This window comes from Falco punctatus, assembly GCF_963210335.1.
Source record: "Falco punctatus genome assembly, chromosome: 14".
Classification (NCBI taxonomy): domain Eukaryota; kingdom Metazoa; phylum Chordata; class Aves; order Falconiformes; family Falconidae; genus Falco; species Falco punctatus.
In genome coordinates, this window is record NC_137594.1 from 6,873,208 (window position 1) to 6,882,180 (window position 8,973).

Below are 8,973 nucleotides of genomic sequence, written 5' to 3' on the forward strand. Positions count from 1 at the left end.
TGTGTGCTCCATCCGCAAAAGCACCGATGCTGTGGGCTGAGGGCTCAGCCCCTGTCTCCAGATGCCTTTCCTGAATGTTGCACAAACAGGGAGCTTGCAAGAGCTTCTTGAGTTTGGTTCACGGCTGCCAAAGCTTGGAGTAAGGCCTGGTTTAAATGTAATGTCTAATTTAGGAGCCTCAATTAGTCACATAAGCTCCCTAATGTATTCAGTCAGGAGAGACAGGCACTCGCAGAGATACCTCAGGGAGGTGCATCTCTCCTCTGTGGGTGCCTGTCCACCCACTGGCTCTGCAAGGAGCCCAGGTAACAACTATCCCAACGCAGGCGTCGTAGTCAGGCACTTGTAGTGCTACAGACCTGGAGCTAGATAGCTACGTGCCGTGGCAGAAAGAGCATCTTCAGAGGGCTTATATTCTTACATGACCTCATGTACTACTTGGTGGCCGGCCATTCCATGCAGGCATAATCCTGTGGACAGTGCTGCCGATGGTAGTTCAGCAAGCCAAAGATCCTTGTCTCTGAGTGACCAAAAGGAGTCATTTACTGTCTTTTGTTGGCAGAGAAGTATTAAAATTTCCTCCCCCGTCAGGCAGGAAGAGCAGATACAGCCCTGGACTTCCTCTCCCAGATCCTTCCTGACCAAGATGTCCTTCTCCAAGGGAGGAGCCGTGACCTTCAAAGGCCACCAGGATGTACTCGTGTGCACAGCACACAGTCATTGCTCTGCTGCAAAACAGGTGACTTAAAAAGCCTAGTGTAGAGGCCAGTTTTGAGAGATTTCTGCTGAAAGGTGCAATACAGAGCAAATAGAAGAGAAACCTGCGAGTGCACATAGCAGGAGACAACTGAGATGTTTTGGGAAGCTCCCACTTCCAGCTCCCAGAGTTCCCCTACATCCCCTACAGAAAAGATGATGACTGGTCCCCATCTTTGGTGAAATGCTTGATAGAGCTGGCAATATCACTCCGGTTTAACATTGACTGTAAATGATGCTTACATTTCAACAGCATTTTTAAATAATATTTTTCATAAGTATAAGCTAAAGGAGTTACTTTCCACCAGGGTCATGAAGAGTTCACTAAATGCTGATAGACTGTATTCTGTATTAATGGTGCTAAGCTAACTGCCTCACAGAACTGCCAGAGCCCTTTATTTAAAGAAATAGCACTGTATTTCACAAGAAAATATTTTTAAAGCTTTCCCTACCGATAATTTGTCTAGAGAGAGACAGGTCTAATTATTTATACTGAATCTGGAAGGCCTGGTATTGGATGTGTTCAATAAGATACATGCTTTATTTGAATATACATTTAGAACTGTGCAACACAGATCATTTTGTTTTCTTTTTATTTAACTGAATATCAGCAATTAGCTGCTTCAGCTAATTATTGAATTTTATAACTGACTCTTCGAAAACGGTTCTGAGGATTAGGTTGGGGCTTTATAGTGAGCTCTGGGTAATGGGTTCCACACAGCAAGAGGAGAATTGCCCTACGGGTCGCAATTCCTTCTCTTCAGCCAGGGGAAGGGATCTGCAGCTCATCTGTGTCAGTTCATCCGTAGCAGCAAGCCGGGTGACAGGGCTGGGACTATCCCTGGACACGGGACGTTTGTTCATCAGGCCAGGAGCTGGGGGCTTGTGTCTGGCTGTAGGTAAGATTCTGAGTCCCTCGCATGGGTAATGCAGGTCTGAAACTAGTCCTGGCCTAGTACCTGTGCAAATCCCATAGCAGTGGTGGTTTGCAAACATGGGGCTAGCTGGAAACCATCTCTTGTTACAGTCACAAACGTGAAGTGACCCCAAAGCAAAATTACTAGGAAAGGGATGTAGATTAAGTAATGAAAGGAGCACTAGGAATAATTTCTCCTTATCAAGGCAGTGCAACCCACTGAAACCCACATGACTGCGCTGAGAGTTAATTCCTTGACTCCTCCTTGGATCTGTGAAGAACAGTCTGCTCACACTTCTCCCCTACCATGTTTCCGTTCAAATCTGTGCAGATGTGGCACAGCTATTTCTAAGCAAAAGCCCAAAGACAGGACAGAAGAGCTCCTGCTTTCTACAAGTCTTCTGCCTACTCGTGATGGACCAATTTATGAAGCTGACAAAACTTACCATTAAAATGTGAAGACAATGAAAGTGTAATGTGCAATACCCAGCTAGACAAAATGACTCTTTTAGCTCCGACTATTTGGTTTAACAACTGTAGCAAGAGTCTACACAAATTTTCATAGATACACTTACTTTATGTGCCTCTCCATTAAGGGCTGGTAATGCAGCCCATACCCTGGCAGCACTGAGGTGACATCCAGGAACTGTGACATCTTGAGAACTGCAGGTTCAGCTACTCAGGTGATAAACTGTCCATAAATGTGGTGATAGAAATTGAGGGGCATATTTAATGGGAAAACAATTCCTCACCTATTAGCTTCCCAGTGTGTGAAAACTGGTTCCAGTGTGTTGTTTCTGAGAAGCTGTGCTCTTGCATGTGTAGCTGTGTAAGGTGGCATCAAGCGACCCCAATCCTGAGTTAAAGTACACAGGGAAAGAATTGATTAGTCAGGCACTTAAGCATAAGCTTAATGTTAAGTGTGAAACATAATTTTGTTAAAGTGAATTTAGTAGTATTATTTGTCAGTTTGAAATCAAGCACTGAACTTTTCTGTTCTACTACATCAAGGCCTAATAGCTTGTGCACTTACTTGCAGATTTACAGTTCTTAATGTGTTTGCTCTGGACTCTTGCTGTTGTGGCACAGCAGAAACTGTAGCCCACAACCGAGTGGGGTAACAACAAGTGTACAGCAGCAGTGCAGCCCAGCGCTTCCTAAGCCAGGGGCGGAGGGATGGTGAGGAGCTGAATGTGGACAAGGAACGCGCAGAAAGAAGTCCTTCAGCAGCTCTTGAGCAGCAGATCTGGTTTTCCAGAGCCCTCAGGCAAACATTACTAGCTTTGGCATTAGCCCCAAGGGCAGCAGTTAGGCCACTGCTGAAGGCTTTTGGAAGTTTTTGCTCATTGAGTTGGGAATAGTAAGAGGAACATTGTGGTTTCCATGTGGCTGTTGGAGACAGACAAGCTGAGCTCTGGTCCTTGCTCACTCTGGGGTGTACTACTTTGTGCAAGTCCTCTCACCACATCACTAGTCTGGGTACAACTGTATTTTGCTCTCACACCTCATTTCCTCCGTGTGTGCAAAGGTGATGCACCACAACACCTAGAGACATGAAATCTCTGAGAAAAAGTGGCATGTGAGCTGGGCCACCCCACCCGGCTCCATCTTGGTGCCTATGGAAGGGAGGTCTGGGGAGATCTAGGCAATAAATCAATATTCCCACCCACTAATGACCAAAAAAATAAATGTTCCTGAGTGAGGTACTCGGCACCTTCTATTCTCACTCGAGTAAATAGTTCTTTTGGGACTACTTTCATGTGTCTTTAGGGGATGCAACCAAATTATACCACATGAGAGCTGGTAATTTTAATGTTATGCTGTAAGGGAAAGACTATAAACATAACAGGAAAGACTGGATGTTTTCCATTCATATTTTTAGAAAGGTTGCTTCTCATCTGTACACATTACTTTTTCAACATCTCTGGCAAGATTTAAATGAATTATTTAACTGGAATTGAAAAGCAAGTCTCACTTTTAAATTAAGGTAATAAAAGCTGTTGTGTTTTGTTGGGTTTTTTTTTTGTTTGTGCTTTTTTGAATTCTTAGAATATTACCATAGAAGATAAAGATCAAAACCAGATCCAAGAGACCATAAGGCTAACAAAATACCCAGCCTCTAACCTCATGGACAGGCGATAGATCATTTTAGAGATGGTTAGGTATGGTCAGCAGAGTCTGATGAATCCATGAGGTTGCAGTAAGACATGTGTCAGTCCTTTGTGATGGGCGTGCGGAGCCAGGAGGGGTGCGAGGCCGCATGAACGAGCCCTGCGGCAAGAACTGTGCCAAGTTTTGTGTAAAACATGGGGGAAAGCTGAGAATGGGCCTGGTGTAGAAAGACTGGCTTGAAATTTCCGTTTCTTGCCCTCTGTCAGGGGGAAATCTGTAAAACGTGGTGAGTCAGAACCCAGCAGATTTTGGGTTCAGAAACCGAAAGTGCCTGGGAGCAGCACTGGGACAGTGGGGTGAGCTCTGCTCATGCAGTTGGGGTTTAGCCCGTTTGAAGCCAGGGATGTTTTCACAAGCAAAACTGACCCCTTGAAGGGTAGCGAACGTGTCCTGCTTTGTGTGAGAGGTGGGAGCACCCACCCCTCCCTCCACCCAGCTGAAAATTCCCGATTCCTTGGGTGAGGCATGGGTGGGATCTGTTTGCTGGAAGAGTCAGTCATCTGAATTGCAGTGCAGGAAGGTTTCTATGCCCACCCCCACCTCCCCCAAGAAACTCTCTCCAGTATTTCCATGCTTCCCCTTTTGCCACTTAGACAAGATTTTCTCCTGCAGCTGAACAGTAAATGTTTAATAAACAGTTCCTCTGTCTGCAAGCAGACCTTGAAAATTGATTATTTTTTGTTTGTTTCTTTTAGTCTCCAAATGTTTCTGCCATTATAAGGCAGGCAGTTATTTTGCTAGGAAGGAATGTGAAGAATTAGAAAAGTTGAAAGCGATTAGGACTCTGTCTTTTAAGACAGAGTCATTCACAAAGCCTGGCATTCAGCCTGCTCCAGCGAGCATCATAAGACACCCTGAAGCCTTGAAATCCCTCAGTTTTAAACCCCATGGGGTGGCTTTTGCATTATCAGGGAAGAGATGATATTGCGGTGACTATTTTCTTCATATTTAAAATGTCTCTGAGTTAATATTTATTCTAAGTAGATGTTTATTTTTGGATACTTTTATTGTTTCTAGGAAGGCCACAAAGAGTTCAATGTTATGGAGAAATGGTTACTTAGCATTTATGGTTAAAGAAAAAAGAAGAAGAAAAAAGAAAGTGCCAAACAATCCTGCCCCAGTTCTTTATTTAAGGAGACAATGTACTTTCCACCCATGCGCAGGCAGTGCTTTACAGGCTGTATAATAAAACGCTGTTCCAGATATTGTCTAAATAGAAACAGATTTAACCCTGCTGTTGTGACTCGCATTGCTGGGTAATGAAAGTTTTCAATCTGGTTTTACTTTGTTTTATGCTTGCTGGAGAACTGCACATCCACAAAACCTTAACTTATGCACACAGACCTGTTGTTCCAATGCCATCTGTTTGTATATAAAAGGTGAACATTCACCCCCCCCAAAAAAAAACCCAAACAAACCCCCCCCCCCCTAGGATTTGGCCTTTTCTGATAGGTAATGCACTATAACTCAGCCCTCAAAGTGATCTTTCCCGCAAAGACCGCAGGTTGGAACCCAGTGGCTTCAAATGAGACTTGTAGGTGCTCGAGACAATGGGGTGGTGGTGCCTATTGCTTCATTTCGTGACGAGAGGTCTGAAACCCAAGAATTTCTAAGCCTAAAACTCTTTGAGGCTGAGTCAAATCATTTACCTATGCAGTCATCCACTAATGGCATACTCAAAACTGCTGAAAAGACTCTTTCATTTAAGTCGACTTTGAAAATTACCCATTGCTGTCTTACCTAAAGCAACCTCCAAGTGTTTCTCCATAGGGGAAAAGACCTGTGATAAGAGATAGTCCCTGAAGATCTGAGAACAAAAGATGGGCTGCAGCATATGCATATCAGGAAACGGTCCATTACTCATTAATTGCTCCATTTCCGTACACCAACGGGGGTCACCCTGTCGCTGAGGACCAGAAAGATCATAACAATAATATAAATACTGCTTTATTTACAATTTTGCAAGAAAACAGCTTTCCATGGTTATTATGTAGAGACTGTTTTTTTAAAGTTTCCACAAATAAAACATTCTCGGAGGACAGTAGGAAGTTTGTAATTTGAAGCATTTTGCAGTGGGACTAAAGGCATATTTCCATATGTCACAGAGCCACGTCCAGCTGTTGGGGCATGAACTAAGGACGAGGAGGAACTATATTCTCCTCTTTGCCCCCCTACAGATTTGCTGTGTGACCTTGAACAAGTTTCTGAGCTGCAGTGCCTGTGTGTACAGGCAGTACTCTATTGTACTTTCTTCTATACTCCATGATACTCCCTTTTATACTTTCAGTATTTTATATCCAGAAAAATCACCCTTATTCTGGTTCCCTTAGCTCCCGTGCCAGCTACCTACTGACTGCGGCATATGCAGTTCCCTGCCCCACAGCAGTCCAGTCCCCGGGCTGGTGCTGGGGGAGGATGGAGGGAGGGTACCAGTGCGAGCTGCTGGCAGCGTGCGCCCTGCCTGGCTGGGGCTGCCTGGGGCTTGCTGGGACTGGGGTCACTGTGGTTTTCCCATCTGCACATCAGAGGTAACAGGATTCACCTACTGCATGAGAAACTGTGTGTGGGTAAATAGAAGTGACACTAAGGGCAGGCATTATTATCATAATGTGTGTCTTACAAGTGCTTGAGGTAGTCACTGTAACAACATCCCCTAAAATTTATGTCCACTTGAACTGCTCTGTCTCTGTAATCGCAGAGCAAGAATGGGCAGGTATGACTTTGATTCTTATCATCTAGGATTAAAACACAGCAATCACCCCAGCCCACCTCTTAGTATTCATTTTACTTATTAAAGCTTCCCAACAAGTCTCTGCAGTGATGTTATCTGCTAAATTGTGTGAGGTTTCTGATCATTAAGTGGATTGGTCTTCAAAGAGCTAAATGAAAATGAGCAATAAATATCAGTGTTACTTAGGTCATATAGTGCAAAATGACAAGGAGACCGAAAGACCTTCTGGCAACTGTAGAACAAACAAATGTGAAACAGATTCACTAAAGCTGCTTGTGGGTTTTTATAAAGTTTCTCAATACTTTTAATTATTTTAAAAAGCAAGTTAAAATGAAGATGCCGGCTCAATCTTAAGGAGCAGGAACTCCTGAAAATCCCGGGTTTTTTGTTCCGTTGCTGTGACCTGAAGTTATGTACTTTTACTCCTGCATTGCCTTTCTTCTCTGCAGAAGGGACACTCTAATATTTATGTATGCACCGGAGAAGGTGTCATTATTACGGCAATTTCTACAGTGCTTTGCACATAGACAGATGCATTTAGGAAGGTGAGCCTCCCGCTGCTGGGTGTAAACATCAGCTTGAAGTTTTGCACCTGCAATTGTATTTCCTGTATAAAACTGAGCGCCTGTACCAGTAGCAACCTGACTGCAGAGGTAAATGAGGCAGCAGCGGTTGCAGTAGCTTCTGCTCATGTCGTTGTTTTCATTCACTTGGAAGAATAACCAGCCACAACAGTTGCCAGGGCAGATTGTATCCTCAACCAGATACGATGAAAATCTTCCACTGCGAGTAATGTTAAACAATTTTATGATTTCTTAGACAGTATTTGAAGGACTTATTTTTACCCAGTGAAAAAAGTAATGAAAAAAAAAAAAAAGTCTAAATACTGTGACTTCTTATGCCTTGATTCCTTTTTTTAGTCCCTTTTCGATAGTGTAAAATCATGACAGCAGCCAGTGTGAATGGTAACTTTCTCCTTGTGTAAGCAGCCTAACCCTGTGAATATTGCTCTGGTGAAGCCACACAGTCCTCCCTTATAACGTGGCAAGGGAGCGGCTTTTGTAGCAAGAGCTCTGCGAGCCTGAGATGTCCGTGCACACTCCAGCAAACCAGGGACAAACTCCTCACCCCACTACAAACCCACTCACCCTGTTCTCAAAGGCCAGAGTTTTGCTCTAGCCAGGAGAAAGATTTTCCTTGTCCCTTTCACCAGCTTTTCTCCTTCTGGAGAAGCAGTGTTGGAAAGGGGTATGACAGAGAATTTCTCCTGTAATAAAAATATCCAAACTTGACTGTACTCAATCCTTTGGCTCTTTTAAGGTCTTAGCTGTTGGCATCTCTTCCGTGGAGACTGAGGCATTCGAGTTAGAAGAGGGAAGAGAAAGAAAGAGAGATTCAATTGAAATAGGGTTGAAAGATGGAGGCAAGCAGAAAGAAATGGAAGGAAGAGTCAGCTTTTTAAACCGGAGAGAAAGAAGGCTGTAACCTAAAAACCCGCAAGCCTGGTAACAGTCATCTCTTATTTCTCTGAAGACTGTTGGCGTTTCTCTAAAGGAAGCTGGGGGATGGGGAGAGGACAGTTCCTGGTATTTTCCTCAGCTTCGAAAGCAGAAAAAAGTCATCAGGCTTTCTACGTGAGTAAAAAGAAGTGTTACGGAAAGTGTGAACTCTACTGTAGCACCATCACGTGCTGTATGGTAAGGGCTAAGGTACCATGATGATGGCTGTCAAGCAGACAAGAAATATTCACTCATATTTGACCCCGCAGTGAAGTTGCCAGTGTATAAGGGAGAAATTCTGGCTGGATGCTAAAATGATTGAGAGGAGGGTTAGGAGTGCCTGGACTCCATTCTTCCTGCTGCTCAGTACTAGCTGAGCCCCTGACACCCAAGGAGCAGGCAGTCCTCGGCAGCAGGACGCTTCCAAACACAGCCAGGCAGGGGGCTACATCTGCCTTGTGTGACTTAGACCTAATACATCCGAAAGCTTTCTCCGCCTCGGTGAAACATCTGTTCACAAAAGGTGCCAGCAACAAAAGGGTCAATATGAGATCACCATGAACTGGTTTCAGCAGCCCTTCAAACAGCACTCAGAAACAAATCAAAGCGGTGTAAGGTAACTGTAAAATTTATGGTTCAAAATTAAATTATGCAGTACTTGTTAAACATAATATTTTAAACTTCTGTGGAAAGCATCATCAGGCTTTTAAATTATAACTGTGATCAAGCATGGTGTGAAATACCATGGCTCCCACTCTGCAGACAGGTAAATCAGGCACGGCGCAGAGTGCAGGCATGAGGGCGCGCATCACCTGGGTTCTCACTCCCACCTGCCTTCCCCTGGTGCGTATAGACATTATCCATCCACACAGCAAAGGGGGGGGGGGGGGGGGGGGGGC